The 27500-nt window shown below is 46.2% G+C and overlaps 1 protein-coding gene across 5 annotated transcripts in view; it reads left to right on the forward strand.

The window, feature by feature from the left end:
• Positions 1 to 27500, forward strand: part of mid2 (midline 2) — a 254743-nt gene that overhangs the window by 95659 nt on the left and 131584 nt on the right. For 2 of the 5 annotated variants that reach the window (XM_063190101.1, XM_063190098.1), the window contains exon 1: positions 6102 to 6340. The exons of 2 other annotated variants lie outside the window; for them this stretch is intronic. The gene's annotated coding sequence lies outside the window, so the exon portion shown is untranslated. Of the gene's footprint in view, positions 1 to 6101; positions 6341 to 27500 lie in introns of those variants that run through there. One more of the 5 variants, XM_063190097.1, reaches the window with a different exon arrangement.

Raw genomic sequence — 27500 nt, forward strand, 5'->3', positions numbered from 1 at the left:
AGAGAGAGAGAGAGAGAGAGAGAGAGACAGAGAGAGAGAGACAGAGAGAGAGGCCAAGAGACCAAGAGAAACAGAGAATGATGTTAATGCAGCTTGCTGAGTTGTGCTCACTCTCTGCACTTTGTTTTTACACATATACACACCTCTGACAAGAACACAGTAGGGTGTTGAGAAACAGTGGTAACACATCCACCTCAGTAAAAACAATCCTGCGAAAAGAAATGTACTGCCTGTCTACAAAATAGCGAAACATCTGTTAGCACTGAAAAAAAGGCGTGGTGAAATCCGACAGTTGAGGGTCATTTGTTGTGGGCTGCGGCATGTTTTGGGTGGGGGTTTGGGGTGTGGGGGAATGGGAATAGGGGAGAGGAGGAGGAGGTGGTGTGTGGAGGAGTGTGGGAGTGCTCGAAGCTAAAGCTTTTCATGCTTGTGATGTGGTGTATAGTCTTGACCTTGAGATGAAAGTGTTGAGCGAGGTTTACAAACAGTGCAATAAAGCTCAGCGGCTCCATCTGTCTACAACCCCCCCCCCCCCACACTCTCTCTTTCTCTCTCTCTTTCTGTCTGTCTCTATCTCCCTCTCTCTACTGTATATCTCCCTCTCTCTCTCTCTCCCTCTCTTTCTTTCTCTCTCTCTCTCTCTCTCTCTCTCTCTCTCTCTCTCTCTCTCTCTCTCTCTCTCTCTCTCTCTCTCTCTCTCTCGTGGGCCCTGGCCCCTGTCTGTGATTAAACGCTCCTCAAAGACAAACGCTTTTGTTGCCTTGGCATTTTTTCAAAAGAAAAATATTGAGCCCGTGCCCGCCCTGTTTTTTCTTTTCCCCTCCATCACCCCCCCCCCCTCTCTCTATCCCCCATCCCTCAACCCCTTCATCCAAATGGCCATCAGTATCATTTATTCACCTCTCCACTCATTCGTCTGAAGAGCAGTTTGTCTGATGCACTTGCTGCTGATGTGATCTTGTTTTGATGTTGTGCAACACACAACAAGCGTGATGGTGCTCTATTTTCCCTTCCCTCTTATTTCCCTTTTTTCTCCTCCATCTCCTCCTCCTCCTCTTCCTCCTCCTCCACGTCTTCCTCTTCCTCCCCTCCCTTCTCCTGGCCTTGTCATAGCATATGCTGTCTATCTGAAGCACACAGCAGACTGGATGAGGGACACATTCTCTCTCTCTCTCTCTCTCTCTCTCTCTCTCTCTCTCTCTCTCTCTCTCTCTCTCTCTCTCTCTCTCTCTCCCTCTCTCTCTCTGCCTGTCTGTCTCTTGCTCTGATGATGTGTGGATGATGATCGGTTATGTAAGCAAACACTCTCTTGTAAGCCATCCTATTGCTGCCGACAAAGACAGAGAGAGAGATAGAGAGAGAGTGAGAGAGAGAGGGGGGGGGAGTGATGGCATGGTTGGGAGAAAGATAGACACAGGAATGTACAGGAAAGAAAGAAAGAAAGAAAGAAAGAAAGAAAGAAAGAAAGAAAGAAAGAAAGAAAGAAAGAAAGAAAGAAAGAAAGACAGAGGCAGACACTCAGAGGAGGAAGTGAATAGGAAAGGGATGAAAGGCAGGGAATCGGGGTCTCTCCCATGGCCCGACGTGTCTCCCTGTCAGTCACAGTGTTTATTGTACCCCCATTCTGTCAGGAAGCCTTTTGTCTCCCTCCGAAAAAAACGAGACGTTCTTCATCAGCCAGCGTCTCAGTCAGGGGTGACGGGAGACATAGAGTTGCTGTGAATGGCCCCCGCGTTCATCCTGTTTCATGCCGAACAAGAGACGCCATTCTCTCTGCCGAGATGGAATGAATTCTTCATCTCCCGATAACTCACAGGAACAGTGTGAGTCCAACTAGACTACGCAGAGCCAATGGATGGACATTATATGGGACAGAGGAGACAAAGAAATGTTCCACTTAATGAATATAGTGGCTTTATTGTGTGTGTCTTCGTCTTGACCGTGCTAATTGAAAAATAAACACACACAAAAAACAAAGTAGGTCTAAGTGAATGGGTTCTTGGCTGGGTTTAGACAGTCCTTTCACCTACGCACTTACACAGGAGAGGGATCAACATCTTTACTTTCTGTCTCCTCTGTCTATATTACAGACTGGATCTACTCTACTTGAGCCTTGTGGAAGTATGTAACGGTAGGGACACATGCACGCGAATTTGCAAACTTTGCCATTAATTCCTATGAGAGAGGCGAAGGCAAGCGATGGCAAGCGAAAGCAAGCGAACAGGAGCGAAGCAAAATTATTAAAGAAAGTTTAATGTTATGCAAATGAGGAGCGAATTCGCCTGCCGCGGCCCAATCAAATCAACAACATAACTGTTCCATTCCATTTGATTCGCCGCGACGACCTGATGACGGTTGGATTTCGCCTCTCTTCGCTTCGCTCGCTTCGCCTCCTATGTGTCCCTACCGTAAGAGAGGAGAGGGCGCATCTCTATTTTGCTTTGCTGAAACAGAAACTACGTAGACCCTTAGGAATACGTCAGCTTTAGGACCCTGTCTTGAATTCTGTAGCCAAATTGTGGTGGGATCTAGACAGGTCTAGGACGCTGTAGCCATGCTGAAGCAGGGACGAGATACATAGGTATGAGCAGGGCCGCTGACAGCTTTTGCCGGGCCTACGTCAAAGTAATTTGAAAGGGACCCCGATCCAATGCGCACAATGTAATGAGGACCCAATTTTGGGCCCCTTCTATCTCTGAGCCTGGGGAAACTGACCCCTTTTGTCTCCCCTGACGGCTTCCCTGGGTATGAGCACTTTTCTGTCATGGTGTGTCTTGTGGCAACAGGTTCTTCATCAGCCAGCGTCTCAGTCAGGGGTGATAGAGACGTAGAGTTGCTGTGAAAGGCCCCCGCGTTCATCCTGTTTCATGGCGAACAAGAGACGCCATTCTCTCTGCCGAGATGGAATGAATTCTTCATCTCCCGATAGCTTACAGGAACAGTGTGAGTCCAACTAGACTACGCAGAGCCAATGGATGTAGCCTACGTTATATGGGTTAGACGAGACAAAGAATGTTAATGAATATAGTGCCTTTATTGTGTGTGTCTTCTTCTTAACCATGTTAATTGAAAAATAAACAAAAAAGTAGCTCTCTAAGTGAATGGGTTCTTGGCTGGGCTAAGGCTGGGCTTTCACCTACTTACACAGGAGAGGGATCAACATCTTTACTTTCTCCTCTGTCTATATTACATACTGGATACATCTCAGTCAGGGGTGATGGAGACATAGAGTTGCTGTGAATCCTGTTTCATGCCGATGTGTCATGGCGAACAAGAGACGCCATTCTCTCTGCCGTGATAGAAAGAATTCTTCATCTCTGGATAACTCACAGGAACAATGTGAGTCCAACTATATAGCCAATTGGATGTATATGGGCCAGGAGAGACAAAGAAATGTTCCACTTCATGAATATAGTGTCTTTATTGTGTGTCTTTGTCTTGGCCATGTTAACTGAAAAAAAAACCCTTGGCAAATGTGCTCTTGGCTGGTCTTAGACAGTCCTCTCACCTACTTACACTGGAATGGGCTCAACATCTTTATTTCCTACTCTGTCTATATTACAGACTGGATCTAGTCTACTCTAGTCCTACTTAAGCCTCACAGAAGTAGAACAGGAATCAATAACTATTTTGCCGTCTGTCTATTTAGACTGAGATTCAGGGTCATTTAGCCATGCTCCTAAACCAGAAGAGGGATCAACATGGTGATCTTTTATGTCTATGGAGAACAAAATAGATCTGATAGATCTGTCATGCTGCAGTAGGGACCAAACAGGTCTAGAACCAGGACTTTTTTCATCACCAGACAAAATGGCTGGATGCTAATCTAACGAGTCAAACACACACACTAATGGGTATTTTCAGCCAAACAGAAATTTCACCAGCATTTGGTTAGTTGGCTGGTGTTAATTTAGAGAACCTATAGTGTCTACAACCCTATAGAACTAAATAGGAGTAGTATTCTGTATCCATGCGGGCTTGTGTGGACTAGACATATCTAGAATCAGCTGAAGGAATGAGACTGGTTTAGCACCCTGTGGCCATGCTGTTGTTGTAGGGACCAGACAGGTCTTGATCTCTTTCATGTCAGGGTGTGTCCCGTGGCAACAGGCCGCCTGTCAGGGGGGGGGGGTGTCTGTAATCATGTGTCACAGGAAGTAATGAGTGATCCGTCAGGTGTGCTGCGACCCGCCTCCTCCTCCATACCTCAGCTGTAGATGACATCATGCCAACTTTATGTACACACTTGTGTATCCAACAAATGGGTCTTTCATTTTGGCAATTGTTACATCGAGTACAGTGTACTACAGCCCAACCTATGCATTCATAGTTTTTGTGCTTTTCTCTTTTTTTAAAGATCTGTTATCACCTGCCATTTAAAATCAAAGTCCAGTTCCACTGTGGTTGCAATGTATTCTATATATCATAATATGTTATATACAGTAGGCCTATTATATTGCGGAATTATATACGTACATTATACATTTTGATGTTGCTGTTATGCTTTTTATATTGCTAATGTTGTAAAGGACTTATGCAGGGATGGTGACTGTTGAGGGAATGTTTCCAGATATAGCAACAGCATGCCTTTTCTAAAGCTGGTTCCTCTTGCATTGCTATTCATCCCAGCAGTAGGAGTAGACAAACTTATGTGTAGACACGGGAGAAGACTTGTTAGGTAGGAAAGCTAAAACCACCACTGTTCTGATATAAAGTACATAGCTAGCTGAGCTGAAACACAAGGCACATTGATGGAGATAATGTTTCAAATTCTTGTGTGAGAATAGACACGCAAAATACCAGTAGTTTCCCTAGGCATCATATTATGATTAACCCCTTAGTACAGATGTTATAACCTTACTGTCACCAAAAATGTAATGGCTATGTCATTGTAAGTCTCTCTGCACTGTCATAGCAATGTTGTGATGATGTAGTTGAGTATTTTCAGCAAATAGTGAATTGGCCTGTTGGTGACCCCATCTGCAGTAAGAGGCCACAAAAATGTACCCAAATAGGCCTCTATTTGTCATATGTGTTAATGTTAATGCTTGTAAATAGGCCACTACTCATTTGTTCTCACTGCTAAGGGCCATAATGACGGTAAACAAGTGCTTGTGAAAGGGTCAAGTAACAACATCGATTAGACCTCTTGAGTAGTGGAGCAAAATTGTGAAATCAAGCGTGGACCTTTTAATTGCAAACAAGTCGACTTCTTTGGGCCTTGAACAAAAAGCCCTTTATGCACGTATAGCTTACTCTGTTTAGTGGTAGGGCTCGACGCAGAAGGCATGAGGGAGTGAAAAGCTGCTCTTATGGTAAGCACTTGGTGTTAAGGAGTATGAGGACTTACCATGTGAACCTGCCTGTTTTGTGTTTAAGGAGCGAGCGGTTGTCACATTCTTGCCCCGGGTCATGCAGGGTCGAAGTATGTCTCCCCTGTAACCCCGCAGAACCGGGTTGACCTTCTCACATTAAGCATCTCAGCAGAGAATTCAATGTGTGAACAGTCACAGGCAGGGCAGCCGACAGGGAGGGCAAACGGGTATGTTGTCCCGGGCCCAGGGAGAGAGGGGGCCCAGGATAGGGTTCTGGGGTTGTCATGACATTGTATGTATTGCATGGGGAGGGGGAGGGGGGGGGGGGGGGGTTCAGATGACTTTGTCCCGAACCTGGTCAATGCTGTCAGCGGCCCTGGCCACAGCAACCACGCCGCTGTGTGCGCTCTTGCGCGTGAAAGGGCGCGTGGGTGCGTGACACATGAATAACACCAATTTGTTCAATTGTCAATCAGTTTTTTGTATTGTGCCATGTCTTACTTTTTTCCATTTCTTACTTTATGGGATAGGCGATTATGCTTATATGACAACAACTTGGAGGTCAATGTATTGTGCCACACTACCCACTGTCACAATATGCTTACATGTTCTGTCACATGAGAACAAAAGGGCTAAGTTGAAGCACATAGTCTGAACTTGACATCTACGGTAGACGAGGTTACAGTTTGTTAGCTCTCATCGCCGGCTCTCAATCCGGAGGGGCAGCTTGTGCTCGTGTGTTTGTCGGGTTTGCGTTTTTTTCGCATGGTGCGGGTAGGAGGAGCTGGTTTCCTGTGATTGTCTGGCTCGCCACTCTCTCCCTCATTTCGGTTAAGTTGCATACTAAACCCTGGGTCTGTCTGTACGGCGCGCTGCGGAGGGTATAGGCAAGCACTACTGTGAGAAAAGGGCTCCGACACGCAACTGTTCGGGTTCTACGGTCTTATCCCATCGTTTCCTGACTTCGTTTTGGCTTTGTTTTTTCCAAGATGACAGACGAAAAGATTGTTCGACATTCAAAGCTGGTATGTAAACCCCAACATTTCTTCCTAGCGAACTATGAAGCTATTGTGGATGTGAATGAAAGCGTGTCTGCCTGTCTGTGTCAGCAGCCGTGGGTCTTTTGTTAAGCTTTAAACTATGCCGGATCTAAACCATGTGCCAGTGTATTTAAACCATGTAGCCGTATGACAGTGGGTGTTACATCAATGAAATATCAGTCACTGTGCTCACGACGACAGATACGCACAAGAATAGAGTTCTGGGTTTGATCCGAATGCCCAGCGGTAAATAGAGCGCCTGGTGAGACTTTGCCTCTGTGCATATAAATATGACAACTTTTGGTTAACGCGGTGGCGTTTACTAAGGGTTCCGACAACCTTAACTGAACCCAGATGATTAAAAGCTGGATGTGTGCACTCATAGCCAACTCGGCACGGGCGCTATGGCAGGCTTGCTGTAGTGTCTCAACGCTGCACTCCTGTTCGAGCCTCCGAGCGGTGGACTTCGCTGGCTTTTTTTGTACAGTAGTGTGTAAGGCTTCTCTCGACAGACGAGCCAAAAGACTGTCAAAACCGCCGCCCTGGCAATAAAAAAGGTTGTAAATAGAGTTAATTATGTCGGCGCATGTGTGCTTTGTTATCCCGCGTCAGTGGAATGTGCTACTGTTTTTTCTCTTGTGAATGACGTTCACACATCATGGGAAACAAAAGACAGCTTATTAAAATGAATACATTCGACTGAATAAGTAGCCTATACTGTAGGTTGGACCAGTGGCTCATAGCCTAAGAGTAATATCTCATATTTCGTTGTCCTATAACTCATCGCATGCCATCGTTCACAGTGCAATCTGTAGCCTATCCATTTGGTATTACGCACGGAATCCGACATAGTTTGAACCGATGCAATGTCATTTTTCGGCGTGATACAAAGTTTATATTGTGTTGTGGGCCCTTTAGTGTGGTTTAGTTGATGTTATTCCACGTGAGTGGCCAGCGCAACAACATCAGCGATGTGTTAATTTTCTTGTAATGAGCTGTCAGTGTCATACAAACATCCCATAGGTCCCTCCCATTACTGTTTCCCTTAATCGGGGTGTTGTAGTTTACTGCCACATTTAATTCAGAACATGTAGGACTGAGCATCTCGCCTGTTCTCACCTTCACAATTAGGCATTTTCAATTGTTCACTCTCTACAGCTGTCGGAGCCGAGTTACCTTGCTTGCGCTCCACGCATGATGAAATAGGAGGAAAATCCGTATGTAGGGCACTTTTAATCCATGCCGTTTTTCACAAGTAGTTTTTAAATATTTTATTAGATAAATATTGGGATATCTGCAGGGTACCTGTGACAATTTCTCTCCTCCATGTGGGAAACCACACATCAAGCTTTGTGTTACTACCAGTCTAGTTTGGTTACTACCTATCTATTAGTGGTAGCCTATGTATGATCCTGTATGCACATGATACCGTGTACAGCAAGTGCTGTTAAACTGTGCACTGCCCAAGCAGCACCTTAATCGAAGGACACAACTAGAAATTCACCTTAAGTTCAGGGTTGTTATATATGGCCTGCCCTTGCCATCCTTAAATTTCCAGTCAATTCACAATGGTCTGTATGTCACGCAAAGCATTAGCAAGTGGGTATGTGGTGAGACCAGGTTAGGTCATACATATTTTGCTCAAAAGGTAAAAAAAAATGTGTTGAGTACAGCTGTCATCAGCTAGAAGTGCGTGACAGCGTGCCAGGTTTGGTGTTTCCTATGTCCTTGTTTTTTTTGTTGCTCATAAGCTTTTTGAGCCCAAAACAAAAACACACAGCACAGCACAGCACAGCACAGCACAGCACAGTGCAACAAAATAGGCCAGCCACTGAGGAGAGGTGCGTGCCAGTAACCTGCTCTCTCTCTCTCTCTCTCTCTCTCTCTCTCTCTCTCTCTCTCGGCTTGATTACACGTCAACCAGCGCGGGCACTTCATCTGAATGATAGAGCGATTAGCCCCTCTCTAATCTCCCAAAGAGACAGTTGGGCAGTGCTTTTGTTGTTGTTTTTTACCTTCCAGAGTATTTGTGCTGTTTCATTTTTGTGTTTTGGCTGTGCTGTTAAAGCTTTATCCAACAACATCCCTCATGACTGGATGTTAATCAGGTGCCCATTGGTTGTTGTGTTGACCGTTAGTATTTCGAGCATGCATTATTGTGTGTGTGTGTGTGTGTTTGTGTGTGTGTGTGTGTGTGTGTGTGTGTGTGTGTGTGTGTGTGTGTGTGTGTGTGTGTGTGTGTGTGTGTGTGTGTGTGTGTGTGTGTGTGTGTGTGTGTGTGTGTGTGTGTGTGTGTGTGTGTGTGTCATTATCACCTAAGTGGTGGCATGCAATCACCTTCTCCGCATTCACAGTCTACACTCCATGCTCACAGATTCCACTTTGTGCGTGCGTGCGTGTGTGTGTGTGTGTGTGTGTGTTTGTGTGTGTAACCTCTGTGTGTGACACTGACAGCATACAATCGCCTTCTCCCTCAGATTCCCTCAGATTTCAATTCTTTGCATGACCAGTGCATGGTAAGAAATTGACAATAAAGCCGACTTGACTTCAACCAGGCTAGTACAGTGTATTCTCCTCTACACAGAAAGGCAGCATGGGATGACATCAGCAAAGATACCTGGGAAGATAAAGCATAGTCAGACCCGCCAGGAGGGGGGGCCAAGGGGTCAGTTGTCCCAGGCCCCGGGAAAGGAGGGGTTGGGACCCCATTTCATTGTATGTATTGACGGGGGGCTTACAATGATTTTGTATTGAGCCAAGTCAAAGCTGTCAACAGCACTGAGTCTGGTGCAGGTAGTGAATTTCTGTTGAGAAGGTGACAATAGTGGCAAGTACATTTTAGAAGAATGCCTGTATTGTTGTCACACAGCAGTAGCCAACAATATGCCCCAGTGTGGGCCTGAATGTGACACTGTACATGAAAACAGAAACAACAATACAATAGACAGCTGATCCTTTCAGATATACAGTGCAGTACAGTAGCAGCAGCTGAGTAGCCTATTTAACACACAACACGTGCACTGAATGGTAAAGGCCATGTTCATGGAAGGGGGGTAAAGAGTGAACATCTGTGAAAATAAAATGTACTTTCACAAATACACCTGGACGTATCAAACACACATATACACATGCGATTACATGTACAGTGTGTTCACAGGTGTGCACGTACATTTGCGTGCGCGCACACACACACACGCACACACACACACACACACACACACACACACACACACACACACACGTATGAATGAAAACATAAACGTCACAGTTTGTTCCATTCAAACGTAAAGGTATACTGCACTGTGTGTAATTATGAGTTATTACCTCTGGGGAAAGAATTTAATTGAGATAAATGGAATGACCAGTAAAGTTCTTGTAAATAAAAGAACAGTATGCCTCCTCCTCTACCCTGGTGCTTTCCATCGGGAATGAAGCATGATAAATCTATATGGGAGATGTACTTCCTGTTTCCTTCCTCACCTCCCTCACCCTCACTGCAAGGGTTAATCCACTAGTAGTAACTTCAGCATCCATGTGCTTAGCAACGGCGGAATACCATCATTTTTTTTCTTTCTGCGGCGGAATTATTTCTGAGAATTCCAAGCTAATCCTTTCAAAGTGGGATATCGCCAAGCTACATGCTTACTTAGAATATAGGTTCTACGTAGCAGTCGTCTTTTGCCATCAATTCAGTCGTGGATAAAAGAAAGATTGCCGTCGTGTGCACCATTTAATCCCTTGTAATGTCCATGTGGGTGTAGAGAAAGCTAGATCTTGAACTATTTTTTGCAGACGGTTCAACAGGCCTGAACTGATGCTTCCAGTCTCAATATCGAGTCTTAATATCGATAATAGCAAAAATCATGTCAGCTGGAAGCCATTCAACCTTCCAGCGTCACCGTTTTTAAATAGGTATATGGATGAAACTCTTTACCCCCCGCCCTTGAACACTAACAGACTATCGATTGTGCCAGAGAGCTACAGCAGGCACAGCCTTCAGAGAGTCTACATAAATCTCCCAGAATCCCTTATTTTAAGCTCCCAAACCGTTCACGGGGAGAGAGGAATGGCTATAGTATTGATTAAGTCCTTCACCGGTCAGTGCCACTGTTCCCTTCCCACCACCCTGTTTTGTCCACAACAGCTGTTGCTAATGGGAGATATTCAGATGCAGTATCTAGATATCACCATGGCATTGTATTGTATTGTATCTCTTGTGTATTATCACCCATTTAAATCTCTTATTTGAAGCACTCAAGCCTTCCACAGGGAGAGGAATTGCTATTTTATTGATTAGGCGAATGTTCATGGCTGATATTAAGATACAGCATCCAGATATCACCATAGTTGCTATTATCACCCATTTTCAATCCCTTATTTTAAGCTGTCGAACCATTCACAGAAAAGGTTCATGCTTATAGAATTGACTGAAGTCCTTCACCCTGTGAATCAGGTTGCTGGGTTACCCCTGGCTTGCATTATGGTTGTTGAGTTTGTGTAGCCTACTTTCACAGGGATAGTCTTGCTTCTTTACACTCGACAAAACCTTATCGTAACCTGTTCAGACATGGCCCCTGTTATGAATTAGCTGTTCCCAGACTGGCAATGACCAAGTCGTAATGTATTACTAAACGCCCTGTTTAATGTCATGATGGTGCAGCACTGTGGTAATAAAATCTTATCAGCGGCTATCACAGCGTTGCATTGGCATTATTGGAGCAGAGATTCTTAAAGTATAGAGATATGCCAATGTAATAGGTTGCTATGGGCACCTAACATGACCAGGTTCCGGTCTGCCTAAAGGGGTGTGTCATAATACTCCTACAATTAATAGAACATTCCTTAGGTCTGCCTAAAGGGGGATTTTCCCCCTCTCCCCCTTGCAATAATAGAACCCGGAAACAATTGGGCCAATGGAACCTCTCTCTCTCTACTCTCTCTGATTGGAGGATACTTAGAGCTAGCTGATAATGTGAGCCACGGTGATGATAGGCCTACTTAAAATATATCATGTGCAAATGTGTTGGTATTGTGTTAAGCAGCGTGTCGAGACTCGGGAGGACAATCGTGACATGCTATAATGGCAAGTAATGGACAGTCCTGCCTGCATAATAGGTATTCATGACAGCAGGGAGGCTGATGGCTTTGGCCAGGCTGAGGACAACATATTCCAAAAGAGGCCCTCACCCAAATATATGCAATGCATTGCATACCCAATTCCACTCCCTGGGCCCAAGACAGCTGACCCGTTTTGCCCCCAATCTGTTGGTTTCCCTATGTGACTGGATGACTCGAAAGCCATATGTTGTGCGTACGGGTGCAAGGGAGGGGACCCCATAGGCTACAGCACCACGATAACTAACGATCTGGAGCTTCTAATGAGCTGATCATTTCACTGACGAGCCTCGAGGTGGAGCTTCAAGCTCCTATAGGGGCCCCTCACATTTACTCACTCAGACACACACACACACACACACACATAGGCAAAGATAGCCTACATACGGTACACACACACACACACACACACACACACACACACACACACACACACACACACACACACACACACACACACACACACACACACACACACACACACACACACACACACACACACAGATTTTTGCAGACCAGACACAAACACACACACACACATACACACACACACACACACACACACACACACACACACAAATACATGTACACTCACACACACACACACACACACACACACACACACACACACACACACACACACACACACACACACACACACACACACACACACACACACACACACGCAGCCCTTTGTGCCTTCTGCGTTTTGCGTTTGTTTGTTTGCCACCGAGGCTGCCCGTCAGCAACTTGTCCCAGTGGCATGGCGACAACAGCTTAGTCGGCACCTATGGCATCAGTTGTCAGACGCTGCAGTCAGAGCTATTTCACAGTTCTATTTATGCCCATTGCACATACTTGGCATATCCGATGGCACTGCTCTCTGGCTTTGTATTTTCCCAATGTCACACAAATACACGCATGCATGGACATGTGCGCACGCATACACGCACACACGCACACGCACACGCACACGCACACACACACACACACACACACACACACACACACACACACACACACACACACACACACACACAATCTCACAGACACATACACCCCCCCCACACACACACACACACACACACATGCACACACACAACACAATAATTCTCTGGAATGGTGCTGAAGCCTGGCAGTGGACCTAAGTTCCCACAAGCAGTGGCTGACATCTCTGTTGAGAATGTACTGTATAGGCCGCCCTGTGACCTTATTTAAGAGCCAGGGCCAGCTATGTCAAGACTGCCCTTGAGGGTTGGCCTGTACCATACTAGTCAGGAAAGGAAACAAGAGCCTAGAGCCACGTCAGTGTTGGTTTTAGCAGCGCCGCAAGCCACGGAGGTCATGAACTTGAGGGTGACATTGTCACTTTCTCAGCTTTTTTTTTCATTTTCTTGGTATTTTTTTCTTCTTTTATACCCTTTTTTGCCCTCTAGTCCCAAGTGTCCGGATACATCCTATCCCAAGAAGCTTTTTCACACTTTCCATGCCCTGACCCCCCAGCCCCCAACCTCCAATCTCCGCTGACCCCCTCACCATACCCTGCTCTGTCACCAGACCCATCCATCCATCCATCCATCCATCCCCCTAGTGACCCTCTTTTCACCCCTGGAGGCAAAACTAGAGGACTTTGCAGGACGGTCCAGTCAGTGTGAGACCAGACACATCTCCCCCCCCCTGGCCCAGTGCAACCTCTCCCTCCCTGCCTTCCTCCCTCCACTGCCACAACCACTGCTCCGCTTTGCAGGGCTGTTTAGCGGCGCCCACCCCACTCCTCTCTGAAAACACCACACAAAACCACCAGCTCTGTCTCTCTCCCTCCGTCTCAATCTCCAGCTTGTTTGCGGCGCAACTATTAATTCTGAATGGCAGAGGAGAGAGAGGGGGGGAGAAAAGCAGATGGCTTAATTGGATTTTCTGCTTCCCTTGATTTACATTGAAATGCTCTCTGGGAACAGGGGAATGAGGATGGTTGGGTTGGTGGGAAGGAGAGAGAGAGAGACAGAGAGAGAGACAGAGAGAGAGAGACAGAGACAGAGACAGAAACAGAGAGATGAGTGCGGAGAGGAGGCCAGTGGCCACAGAGAGACACAGATCCTGCACACAGGCACTTGACTCTGAACTTTCTCTTTCTCTCTCCACCCTCTCCATCTCTCTCTCTCTCTCTCTCTCTCTCTCTCTCTCTCTCTCTCTCTCTTTCCGTCTCTCGATCTCTCTCTCTCGATCTCTCTCTCTCCACCTTCTCTTTCTCTCCTTCCATCTCCATCTCTCCCCACTCTCTCCCCGGAGTGCCCCAGTTGGGTTGGGTTGGTGGAGGGAGAGAGCAGAGAGAGATGAGTGCAGAGAGAGAGGAGAGAGGAGGAGGCCAGTGGCCACAGAGAGACATCGATCCTGCACACAGGCACTTGACTCTAAACTCTTTTCCTCTCTCTCTCTCTCTCTCTCTCTTCTCTCTCTCTCTCTCTCTCTCTCTCTCTCTCTCTCTCTCTCTCTCTCTCTCTCTCTCTCTCTCTCTCTCTCTCTCTCTCTCTCTCTAGCTCTTTCTCTCTCTCCCCAGAGTGCCCCAGTTGCCTGTGACTAAAGCCTCTGGCTCTGATGCTGCTGTGGCTGCTGCTGTGTTTTGCCTGAGGTGATGGCAGGGGATGGGATGGGATGGGATGGGTCCCCAGCCGCTGCACTTAGCGATCCATTCCCATCCTCACCCACACCCCCTACCCTCAGCCACACCCACACCCAACAGTGCAGTTACAGCACAGTGGAGGGATATGCAATGGCCAAACTATGCTAGCAATGGCAGTGGATGGGAATGGCATGGGGCGCCAGCTACCGCACTTAGCAGTTCACCCCACACACCACACCTCTACTCCCAGTTTGGAAACTCTGTGTGTGTGTGTGTGTGTGTGTGTGTGTGTGTGTGTGTGTGTGTGTGTGTGTGTGTGTGTGTGTGTGTGTGTGTGTGTGTGTGTGTGTGTGTGTGTGTGTGTGTGTGTGTGTGTGTAGGGCTGCAAACCTTTATGAACAGATTTTAATTAATACCTGCCATTTGTCATGTGCAAACATTGTAAGCCGTCTTAAATGTAACACTGATAACACTCTGATAAAGCGCACTATTGGAATATAAGAAATTCAGTAAGAAATGTACACACATACACACACACATACACAAATACAATACGCGCTCGCGCACACACACACTTTCACACACACACACAAAAATTACTCCAGCTGCTGCATTCAACAACCTCACCCCATCCCATCCCACTTTCCCTTCCCTCTCTGTGTACACACCCTCCTTCCCATGCAGGAAGTTGGGCTTTGGCCTTGGGCTACCCAGATTCGGCAGACCTCCCTCCCAAACCCAAGCCCAAACACGACCCTATTCTACCCATGTAACCCTCTCTCTCTCTCTCCACCATCCCTGGCTCAGCCTCCAACCTTGAAATAGCAAGCAGGAAATAAGCTCAGCGATTCATTTTCATTCTCACCCATGTTGCTTGTTAAACACAATCCCAAACCAGCCAGCTGAACACAAACACACATGGAGCGCTGTATTTTTAATGACCCTGTTTCCACTTCTCCTCCATATTTATGTTTTTTTGGTGTTTTTTTTTCGAACTCACCTGCAGTTTTATTGTTTGTTTGTCTTGTTGATGAGTGTGGACCTCTGACCTGAACCTCTCGGGGACAGCAGGATGTCGAGTGGAGGGAGGAGGAGGAGGGAGGGATGGAGAGAAAGAGGGGGGGTGGAGATGGTGGAAAGAAAGAGGGTGGAGGTGGAGATGGTGGGAGGAGGGAGGATGAGAGTGGAAGGAATGAGGGAGGGTGGAGGTGTAGATGGAGGGAGGAAAGCAGGATGAGAGAGAGTGATGGAGAGAGGGAGGGAGAAAGGGAGTCGAGGGAGGTAGGATGGGAGTGATGAGAGGGAGGGAGGAGGTGAGAGTGTGGGCAGAGGGAGGGTGGAGGTAAAGGGAGGAAGAGAGAAAGGGTGAGAGGAAGGGAGTCAATGGAAGGAGGGAGGATGGGTGGAGGTGGGGTTGGAGGTGAGAGTGGTAGGGGTTAGGGAGTTGAGGTCAATGACCAAAGCCCTTGGCAGGTGGCTGGTGGAAGTAGGAGAGAGGAGGGTAGGAGCATGAGTATGGGTAGGTCATGACGGAGGTGATGTGGTGAAGAGAGGGCTATGGTGTGAAAGGAGGGATGAGTATGCGTGGGGGAGCGTTGACTGGTAGGTCGCAGGTTCGAGCCCCGAGTGGCGAACTAGCACAAATGACCTCAGTTACATCGGGCTATGGTGCGGAGGGAGTACTGAGTATGCATGGGGGTCGATGGGGTATGGGTAGGGTTGGGAGGAGGAGGTCGATGTCCTGGGCTGGTTCCCTCCCCTGTGGTAGGAGAAGAGAGAAGGATATGGAGGGTAGGAGTATAGAGTATGGGCAAAGAAAGTGGATCTAACAAGAAGCGTCATTTTGTTTATTTTCCGGTATCCACTTTATGTCGGGTGAACGCCCCTTTAGGAGACCTTCGGTTAGGAGACCTTTGCAGTCCTGAGGTTGAGAATAAATGAAGTCCCCTTAGCGCTGTAGATGGCGGTAGCGCACGTGTTGTGCAAACACCTCAAAAAGAGAAGAAGGAGGAGACAACGCCCCCTTAGGAGACCCAACTTGAGCACACGCTTTTGCATTGAGTTGATTTTGCGTGTTTTGCGATATCTTGCTCTCATCCAGTATTTTTGGTATGAGTATGGGTATGCCATGACGGAGGTGATGTGGTGGAGGTAGGTGCAACAGATGCCAACCAGCAGAGTTGGGCGTAGAATGTTGATAAATCTCCCTCCTCAAAGCCTTGTATAGTATCATAGTGCTGAGGTGTCTCTGAACCTTTAGCTCAGCGTTACCATGCTGTGCCTCCCATGCCCAAACTGGAGCGTTGACTGGTAGGTCGCAGGTTCGAGCCCCAAGTCACAAACTAGCACAGATGACCTCAGTTACATAGGACTATGGTGTGGAGGGAAGACTGAGTATGCATGGGGGTCGATGGGGTATGGGTAGGGTTGGGAGGAGGAGGTCGATGTCCTGGGCTGGTTCCCTCCCGAGTGGAGGGAGATGAAAGGAGGATAGGGATCCAGGTAGGAGGAGTGGTAGGGCATGAGGGATGGGATGTGGAGTATATGTGGGGTAGATGGGTGAGCACAGCCATGGCTCAATGGTTAGAGCGCTGGTCTTTAGATTAGAGGGTTGCCGGTTCAAATCCCACCCTTACCAGCACCTCAAGGCACACGTAACCCCACATTGCTCCAGGTCAGGAGGTGGTGGTGGAGGGAGGGATGAGTATGGGTGAGGGTCGATGGTTGTGGCCAGTCAGGGCTCAATGGTTATAAGGTTGGCCTTTAGATCAGAGGGTTGCAGGTTCAAATCCCACCCTTACCAGCACCTCCCAGGCCAGCGCACGTAACCCCACATTGCTCCTGGGTAGGGAATGGTTTTGTTTATAAGGGGGTGGAGGACTGGACTGGAGGTCATTGGCATGGGTTGGTTGGTTCCACCTCTGGAATGAATTATCCTCGGCTTGCCGGTCTTGTGCTCTGTTGTGTCCCGCAACTCCCGCGTATACGTAGAGGAGAAGCGTGAGGTCAGAAGTTTCCAGCCAGCGGCAGCTGAGGCCCAGGATCAACCTCCCGTTGTGACCGTTTCATGGAACCAGCTGCCGTGTGTGTGTGTGTACTGTAAGTGTGAGTGTGTGTGTGTGTGTGTGTGTGTGTGTGTGTGTGTGGGGGGGGGGGTTGGTTGGTTCCACATGCGCTTCCCATGATCTCACCTGGCAACCGGAGTTCATCGTTGCCCATATCAACACACACACACACACACACACACACACACACACACACACACACACACACACACACACACACACACACACACACACACACACACACACACACACACACACACACACACACACACACACACACACACACACACACACACACACACACACACACACAAACAGAGGACAACTCCCACAAGCACAAGGCCTTGTCGGCTGACTGCTGACCTTAGACCTTCCCCAAGGGAGGAAATGACGGCACGAGAGAGAGAGAGAGAGAGAGAGAGAGAGAGAGGAGAGAGAGGAGAGAGGAGAGAAAGTATAGAGCAAGTATAGAGGAAACATAGGAAAGGGTGGAACACAGAAGCGATCTAAAACAGTCACAGACTTTGTTCTGTACACAGACCCGCTACTACATTCACTGCAGTGCATGCTAGCAAGACAAAAACCATATCCAACCCTGTTATACCATTGAAATAAGGCGTACCCATTGAGAGTGAATTATATCTACTGTCAATGGGCGTACCTCAAGAGTACCTTACAGTAGCACGATGTCAATGAAAAGGAGCAGACGAGACCACTGCACCTTAAACATTGTCTTATTTATTTTGTGCAAATGTTTCTATATTGTTAAAAAGATGTGATAACAACATCTGCACATTAGTCACATATTTGCACCAAATAAAAAAAGAAAAAGTTTAATCTGCAATATGCTGCTTTTCATGAAATAAAATATGTCATAGTAGGGTCGCTTTCATCCCCCCCACATGCATATGATGTAATGAGGACCTAATTCTGGGGGCCCTCTCTCCATGGGCCCGGGCCCCGGGGCAAGCAACCCTTTTTTCTCCCCTCCTATCGGCTTTCCTGTGTCAGAGTACTGCATGTGTCATCAGGCTGACTCCCTTATTCCCAGAGCATCATACAGCTCATCAGGCACCTGTGTCATTAAATGTGAAACTCTTCTCTTACCTAAAGCAACTTATAACCAATCAGGTCCTGGCTTTGGATCCCTGGAACAGTATTGGGGTTAAATGAGGAACTCAATCCAATCTCATATCATCCCTGGCTGGTTCTGAAATGCCTTTGAGCAAGCCACTTCACCTTTTTCTCCTGACGTCAGACACCTAACACGGCACTGTTATCTATGGCTTTCTGCTTGAAACCGGTAGTAATTTATAACTGCTTCAATTCAAAACGGAACTTGTTAGAGATTATTGTGATTACCCTGTACCTAAATGACAGAGAGAGAGAGAGAGAGACAGAGAGAGACAGAGAGACAGAGAGAGAGAGAGAGAGAGAGAGAGAGAGAGAGAGAGAGAGAGAGAGAGAGAGAGAGAGAGAGAGAGAGAGAGAGAGAGAGAGAGAGAGAGAGAGAGATGGTCTGTCTAAATGTTAATGTTTCGGATACTCCTTACATCGAGCCAGAGCCCTCTACTTGTGCTTACACCGTAGTGTCTCTGATTGGATGAGTGACTGCGCTCTCCACAGCCTGCAGTAGAGGCAGGCAGCCCTCCTCTGCATTACTCCCCATGCCTCTCTATCACTGACACCACACCGCTGCAGATTTAAATGAAGTGGAGCCCGAGTCTATATAGTGTCAGACCAGTAGAGTCATCAGTAAATGTCACCGTTTTTCCCCTACCGAGTTAAACGTCATAGCGTCAGATAAATGTTTATAATGCTAAATTTTACAGTAGAGATGCGACTCAGCCACTGGGAACATTCCTGTTAGCCTAGTGTCACTCTGTGTCACTGGTTGATTTTTTTTTCAAGGCACAGAAATAACAGGACTAACCACATGCTCAATAAAATGGGAGAAAATGTTAGAAGAAACAAACTGAATAGGTACAGGTAGAATCTCAAGGTTAAGTCAGTCATCGATTCTAATCCCTCCAAGTCCATCTTGAAAGTGTTGGCGTCGAACAAATCACCAGATTATGTGCGTTTTACAGCACAGTTATGACACTGCCTCAGCTTTAATGAGGTGTGACCTTAGTCTATGGTGTCTTCCCGTGGAGACATCTTTAAATGTCACCAGTTTTCCTCCACGGTCGAGCGCCAGATCAACATCATTTATGATGTTTAAACTTCGAGACGAGGAACATTCTCAGCCACTGGGAACATTCCTGTTAGCCTAATGTCACCGTTACCTGTTGAAATGCACGTTTTGACCAAGGAGTAAAAATGCCAGGGGAGTTGCTAACCAGACAGTCCATATACAGTAAAGGCAGAAAAAAGATACATTTAAACAGCAAAGTATGTTGATTAAGCGCCAACTAATTTCACACTTAGACGAAACATCATCCATCTAATATTGAGAGATGGCCTCACTATGCAAACACAGCAGTTTCTCCCTCCATTATGAATCATCCAGTATATCTCAGTGTCCTTGGGTACCTTGATAGGCACTGAAATGTTTTATAGTGCTCTATTATTATCGGTGGTGTACTTGTAAAAAGGTACAAACATGTGTAAAGACCAGTCATCTGAGAGTTTCATATGCCATGCTCAGTAAGCTCATGGCCATAGCTTAGACATTAAATATACCAACAACCTCCACATCGTGTTGATTTTTCATACGGCGCAGCCTCCATCCATGATTTCTGAACGTGTCTGCTCTCTTCCACTCCAGAACGCAACAGAGAGAGCCCGCAGTTAGTCACTACGTTAGTTTCAGACACCAGCGGTGGCTTGGCGTGGCAATTGCTCAAGTGTTTAGTCCCCATTTTTCTCCGCTGTGTCTCTTTTTATATCCCAAAGCGCTCTTCAAAATGAAAAGCGGCTCATTTGCATGCATGAGACCTCGCTTTGGAGAAGAGGCATGAAAGTGATCTCATCACGGCGATTCTTAAAGATGTCGCCCCCCCCTCATCACGGCTATTCTTAAAGATCCCCCCCCTCCCCCTTCCATCCTTATTGAGAAGAGTAATCAGGCTCATCTCCAAGCCTTACTCTTCTTGTCTTGTCTGCCTCATCAGCTAACGGACCACTCTGTGTTTCAGACACCCCCCACCGCCCCTTCCTTCACTCACAAAGCAATCTCACCAGGAATTGGAAACCCAAATAGTGAATGGTGGCACCATCAGGTGAAAAATGTAGTGGATTTTGAGCAAGAGAGGAGAAAGGCTCATCCCTTCATTTAGTGAATAATAAGGCTCATCTCCGAACTTCACTCTCCTAGTCTTGTCTGTCTCATCAGCGATTGGACCCCTCAGCGTTTCAGACCCCATCCTTCCCTTCACTCACAAAACAATCTCACCAGGAATTGGAAACCCAAATAGTGAATGGTGGCACCATCAGGTGAAGAAATGTAGTGGAATTTGATCTAGAGAGGGGAGAGATTTGTCCTTCATTAAGTGAATAATCAGGCTCATCTCCAAACTTCACTCTCCTAGTCGTGTCTGCCTCATCAGCGATCGGACCCCTCAGTGTTTCAGACACCCATCCATCCACTCACAAAACAAAACCCACCAGGATTAGGCAAACCAACCACCATGGTGAAAAATACAGTGGCGTTTGAGCAAGAGAGGTGAGAGAATTGTGTAGCCTGTTGTTTAACATGGGATTACCGGCAATGCGACTCACTGTTTTCTGAAAAAACTCAACTACATCTTAGCAACATGCCGGTGACATTCCCAAGAGTCTTAAGGGACAAATTTAAACTAGGTCATTACCTTTTTAGTAACAACAACAGTAGCCTTTTCACTCTTTACAGAAAATACTCAACTACATCATAACAACATTGCTATGACATGGCAGAGTGCCATAAGTAACAGATTAAGACATCATTACTACAATTTTGGTGATAACATAGGCTCTGCGCAAAGGGGTTAATGGAGGTTCTGTATGAAAGGGGATAGCCTAAATCAGTGGTTCTCAACCCTTTTTGGACAAATGCCCCCTGCACCTTATCCTAAGCCTGCCATCGCCCCCCCTTACTATAAATCGTTTTAAATGGACTAATACCCCCAATGACAACTAAGCACCGCCCCTCTCAACTGTATCCTTCTCAAGGCCCCCCTAGGGCTCCCCAACGCCCACAGGGGGACTGCACCGCCCCCGTTGAGAAATACTACCCTAAATTCTTGGAACCCCCTATACAGATTCTTGTTTGCATCAATGTGCTGGATCTTTCTTAACAGTTGAACTCCCGAATGCAGAAAAAATGTAGAAGGAATGCCCTGCTGCTGTCCTCCGTCCTCATTCTTCTCTACATTCTCTCCATTCTTCTCTCCATTCTATCTCATTCTCCATCTGTCCATCCCCAGAGGCATCTCTCATGGCTCAACTATGTGACCTCTGTCTGTGTTTCGTTAACGTCCGTAGCAAACTAACACCTGGCATGTATCTACTTCGGATGCCAGTCAGCTGATGGGTTTTTTTTCTCTCTGTGTGTTTGTGTTGAGTCAACTGTGTGTTGTTTTTGTTTAGCCTTTATTTGTGCTATCTGTTGATGTGCCTTTGCTAAGCCCGAAGAGATTCCAAACAAATGTGTTTGCTTTCTGTTTCCCACGCGATAAGAATTGACACAGTCAGCTCTCAGCTATTTCACCAAATATCCAACCAATGCAACAAGCATGCAAAGTCTTGGCCTAGATTATTCGCCGCAAACAAAATACATTTTATTAACTGATAATATAACTGTATTGGAAAACAAACTGAGAAAATATCAAAGGCCACTCCACAGGATGCGGGAAAGGGGGGGGGGCTAAGTGAAAAAATAAAAGTGGCTGACATTTCAATACACAGAATAGGACCAGGGAAAAATCAGTGGCTGCCAAGTAAAACAATTGTTTGCGCTCCCCCTACCCCTACCCCACTCCCCGCTCCCAGCTCCTTCACTCCTTTTGGAGGAAATGCCACACATTACAGCTGAGTATAAATAGAAACTTGTGAGTTTTTTGGATTGTACTCACTGGACAAGAATCACGTCTTGAAAGGGGTGGTGGTGGTGGTGGGGTGGGTGAGGGAAGTCAATGAAAAATACTTGCATCTCGTTTTCTCACACTCTTTTGGATTGTACTCACTGGGCTGGAATTGGGGTGGGGGAGAGTGGGTCAATGGAAATATTTTCATCTCTTTTTCTCACTCTCTGTTTGGTAAATCTTGTAAAATGTTGAAGCCTCTTCAATGCAGATGGTCCCATTGACATGCCTCTTCACTCTTTGCTGAGAATACTCACCAACTATATCATAACAACATTGATATGGCATTACAGAGAGTATAAAGTAACAGATTATTGCACTTTTGGTGACAATACCTTTATAACACAGGCCATGTTTGAAGGGGTGAATCTACGTTTATAGAGGTTATGTTCATTTATTGATGTGACAGAATAGGATGTTCCTGGGACCTGGGGGTCATGATGGATATTGTAGTGAGTTGTGCCCCTTTGATCTCAGTTAATAATATATGGGATCCTATAGGGTTCAAATACAGTGTGTGCATGTGTGATTTTTAATATCTAGATGTCATTGTAGTCAGGCGAATATAGACATGTTCCTTCTAGATGGAGACAGACATACATACATGCCTGCATAGTTATCTTACACATCAGCAAATGTGAGCAAATAAAACTCTGGTAGTCTTACACATCGCGACAAGAAGCCAATCATTTTTTCCAATTTCAAAAGAGAGATATGAACCTCGGAGGGAACAGTGGGTGGCTTGTGGCTGGTTGCTGGTTGCATCTGAATCCATTTTTCTAAGAATTTCCCTTTGTGTTTGATTGCATCTCTTATCAAACTGATTCTGCAGTGCAAGGTCATATAAAAGTCACATTATAAAGATGTAAATTTATTTCAAAATGATAAAGGCAAAAAAAAGCACAGGTGCACTTGTCCTAATAATGAATACAGGTTTTGTGCTGTCTGGTATTTTATCAGGGAGTGTCTTGTTTTCTAATAAGGGAAACTGGCATAAGTGCCTGAGTACTGTACACTGATGCAGGGAGTTGCCTGTTCTGTTGACCCAATTAACAAAGAGAAGAAAGGCGCGCATAATATGAGATGTTCTGAGAAAGGTGCATTTGCCAGGTAGCCTTTCTGTGCAGATGGGGATCGCATTCATTATTCGCTGACAACGCTTACCCTCATCATAACAGCACTGATATGACATTACCAAGAGTCTTGACAGATCAAGACATGGTCATTATTTTTTGCTGAAAATAAAGTTATTACACAGGCTCTGCATGAGGTTAACATTAGTCACCATCCCTGTACATGTACAGATATGGGAGGTATATGCTAACAGGCAGGGCTCTAAATCAACACCAGCTAACCAGCCAAATGCTGGTGAAATTTCAGTTGGGCTGGTAGAAAAGACCAACTTAGTAGCCACTTTGACCCATTAGTGAGTGTGTGTGTGTTTGGCTAGTAAGATTAACATCTACTAGCCATTTTGGCCGGTGATGAAAAAAGTTAATTTAAAGCTCTGCTAACAGGTAGTGGGAGGTCGATTTTTGGGAACATGCAAAGAGCTCTGTTGCCTCCCGCATTATGTATTCCACAAAACACCCTGACATGCCTACACGGAAAATCTCCAGTTGTTAGATTGCATGCAGCTCCCTACCCTGACCGTCGCATTTGCATGACCATGGCTAATGCAGTTTGCAAAAAGGGAGTATTTGCAGAGAAACCCATCAGGCTGCCACTTACACTCTGGATTAGGCGGCTTTTTCATAAGGTCGGCACAAAATTAGCATATTTATAGGAATGCAGGCGTAAAGGTAAGCATTAGTTGCATATTTTCCGTCAACACATTTTTTTTTCTCTCCCCCACTGCTGGAAAGAAACATGGAAATGTAACAAGACCAAAGATGATTTATGTAGGCAGTGCACCCCACTGGATAAGGATAAACTGGCATGAAGTTAGAACATTTTGTCTTTTTAAACATATTTTACGCTTGCGGTGGTTGAACTAGCTACGGTATGCATGATATCATTGATTTATAGACATCGGTTGCAATAAAGCTCAGTCACCTTGGCAAGTTCTCTCTACATCTCTGTTAATTTAAACATTTGTACAGATAAAACATTTATTTCTCTGGTTCACTGTAAATTATCCGAGAGGTAAGGCGATTTGTCCCTTCCATAGTTGTACATCACAGACCACCCCTTAGATAATGTGAAGATATCATTTACACAGGTCAGTGCTGTTTCTGCTGGAGTTCGTCGTGGAAGAAAGAATTGAAAGAGGTGGAAAGAGATTGAATCACCTATATAGATTAAAATAATATCATGGTTGGATTAGAACACGAGCAATTTACATAGAGTATTTTCCATTCACATAGTACCAGTGTTATACAATTGAACACCATATACCGTACTGTAATCCTTCGTAGAACAATACCACGACCAAGATTATTCTGTGGTCAAGATAAGAGACCATTTTCCTTATGTTCCCCTCTGCAGCATCGTACTGCATAGCAGGCCTTGTTTCAGTCCAGTGGTTCATCCACAGACTGGTGTAATTCCCATATCCCTGAGCCCCATCAGCGAAAGGCAGCCATTGCCCTGGGTCAGTCGTCCGTGTCGGGGACACCCTCCTCATCCCCCTCCCCCAAGAGATGTGACACTTAGCAGCTCTGAAGGGCCTCAAAGCAGTCGCTTCTTCAAGCCACACGGCACGCCGCTTAAATATCTCATGAGCTTTTTTCCGCTGCATTTTTATCCCTCGTTTTTTTCTCTCTTCTTCTTCTTCTTCTTCTTGTTCTCACCGGAGCAAATGCACATCAATAATGCAGGAAGTGGTGGGTGAGGAAAGCGTGTATATGCACAGTAGCAGCGGCAGTAGCAGTAGCGGGAGCGGCGACGGGAGCGGCAGTGGTAGCGACATGTTGTGCGAAGGCATGATAAGACAGTGTTTGGGGCTAAGAGCATTAGAGAAAGGACAAGACGTTTGAGGGTATTAGCGCTGCCATTGTGTGGCGCAGGCAGCGCACAACACCAACCGGCTCAGACTCCTGACTCTGACTCCTGACTGCTGACTAGCCTGCTACACTTGCTGGTACAGGAGGTGCATAATTAAATTGGCAAAACAGGGAAGGAAGCACAATGTGTGCTGCTCCTTTGATGAGCAAAAACCTTGTCCCTGCTGGCTGGCTGCCCGCCCTTGCTTTGAGAGGAACCTAAGAAAACCAAAACACCATAGTTAAATTTAAAATTTAAAAAAGTGAGGTGAGGGGAGCCTCAAAGCATTTGGGGCATGTCGGTTGGTTCCACATCCTTGCTGCAGAATACTGTTGTCCTTTTGTCTCTTTTAAACTGTTCTACAGAATACTGTAGTCTTTTTGTCTTTTGCCTTTTGTCTTTAAAAACTGTTCATTGTTGCGATTGTTTGCGTCTGAGTTCATCAACTGTACCATTCATTCATACACTATTGTCAAGCTTTTTATGTAAGATGCATTATATGAAAACAGCCACAGATGTCTTGATGCATTGTCTCTAGCTCCTTACTGCCAGCAAAAAAATTTCACTCTTTCATAACATGTGCACTACGTTGGGAGCTAACCAATAACTCACAGCCCAAGTGGTGAGCCATATAGGGAACACAGCCTTGATGCCTCCTGGTCCTCTCCATTCACTTAGCACTACACTTTCTCCACTGTAGCTCCTCCATAGTACTTAGTGTCGGTCAGGGGGCTTGTTACTTGGAGTCTCTCCCATATTGATGGTCCCCCTTCAATCATCAAAGCCCTCAGAGCCCAGTGACCTTGAGGTCAGCCTAAAGCTGTGAAGGTCAGCATGAAGCTTTGAAGAGAGGTGTTTGTTAAGTGGAGGGAGGGAGGGAGGGAGGAAGGGGAGGAGGAGGAAGGAGGAGGAGGAAGAGGGGGAGGAGGAGGAAGAGGAGGAGGAGGAGGAAGAGGAGGAGGAGGAGGAGGAGGAAAGCAATGAAGAATAACTTACAAGAATCAGGCTTTGGTAGTTTGCCGTCCCTTGCCTTGCCAGATTCCCAATCACGTACCTCCAGGCCTCGGCAGCCGAGAACGTAGAAATGGAAACGGGCCCAGATGCTCGGGTGTTTACATTCTATGAATAGAAATCGCATGTTTGATTAAACCAAGCGGCCCGCGTCGGTCAAAGGAAGGGAAGTGGAAACGGCTGAATGGCCGCCAGTTAGCCTCCCTCCCTCTCTCCCTCCCCGCCTCCCTCCCCTGCATCCCCATCTCCCACCCCACCATACAAATGCACACACACACACACACACTCACACACTCACACACACACACATACACATACCCACACACACACATACACACTCTCACACTCATACACGCACGCACACACACCCATGTGTTTCAATATTTTCTCTGACAACACAAACGGGACGTTTGGCCCCCTTGAATGGAAAACTCAAAATGCAGCCATGGCCCCGTTTTTTTTTTCTTTTTTTTTCTAATTTGCTACCTGATCTGAGCCACATGTCATTAAAGAACATTTTTCTTCAATTCTTTTTTTTTTCTTTTTTTTTCTTTCTTTCTTTTTAAGGCCCGAGACGGGGCTGGGCTGAGCTGGACTGGACTGGGCTTCATTTTATGTCGGCTCTAGCTCCTGTGGCACGTTACTCAGTTCTGCCATCTTGGATCCTGTGCCATGTTTACCTTTTCCTCCGTGCCAGAGGAATCATGGGATCATGTGTTTGCCGTGGCTTTAAAAGACTGAGCCTTGTGCGGTGCAGATCGCCCCGGCCAAGAAACGCTTATTACACGTCTGTATGTTTTCCCCCCTCTGACTCTTTCATCGTCTTAATTTCAGCCATGTTTCGCGTTCGTCTGGTGTTTTCCTTCATGTTCCGCTCTTTCGTTTAAAAAAAAAAAAAAAAGAACTATGGCCTTCACAGAAAAAGGGAAAGGAATACATTGTGCTGGGACCACTTCAGAGAACTCGGCAGTGCGCTTATGGCATTGATGGGAGGCTTTGCGTGAGGCGGACAGACTCCCGTGAGGGTTGTGGACGGGGGAAAAAAGAGTTGTCTGAAACGGTTAGCTTAGCCACCACAGGGAAAAAATAGCACATCAGGTTTTTAAACAACCTCAGTGAAGCTGTCAGCAAAATAAAAGCCCTTTCAACTCCACTTATACCTGCCATCCGCAGAGAGGTCAAATTAGTGGTGTTATTTAAGCACATTTTTCAACCTATTAGTGTAGTCTAACGACGAGAGGGGTCTTGCATGTGACACGTCGATGCGTTTCAAAAGGCTCATTTAA

This window comes from Engraulis encrasicolus, chromosome 23 (genome assembly GCF_034702125.1).
Source record: "Engraulis encrasicolus isolate BLACKSEA-1 chromosome 23, IST_EnEncr_1.0, whole genome shotgun sequence".
NCBI classification, from domain to species: Eukaryota; Metazoa; Chordata; class Actinopteri; order Clupeiformes; family Engraulidae; genus Engraulis; species Engraulis encrasicolus.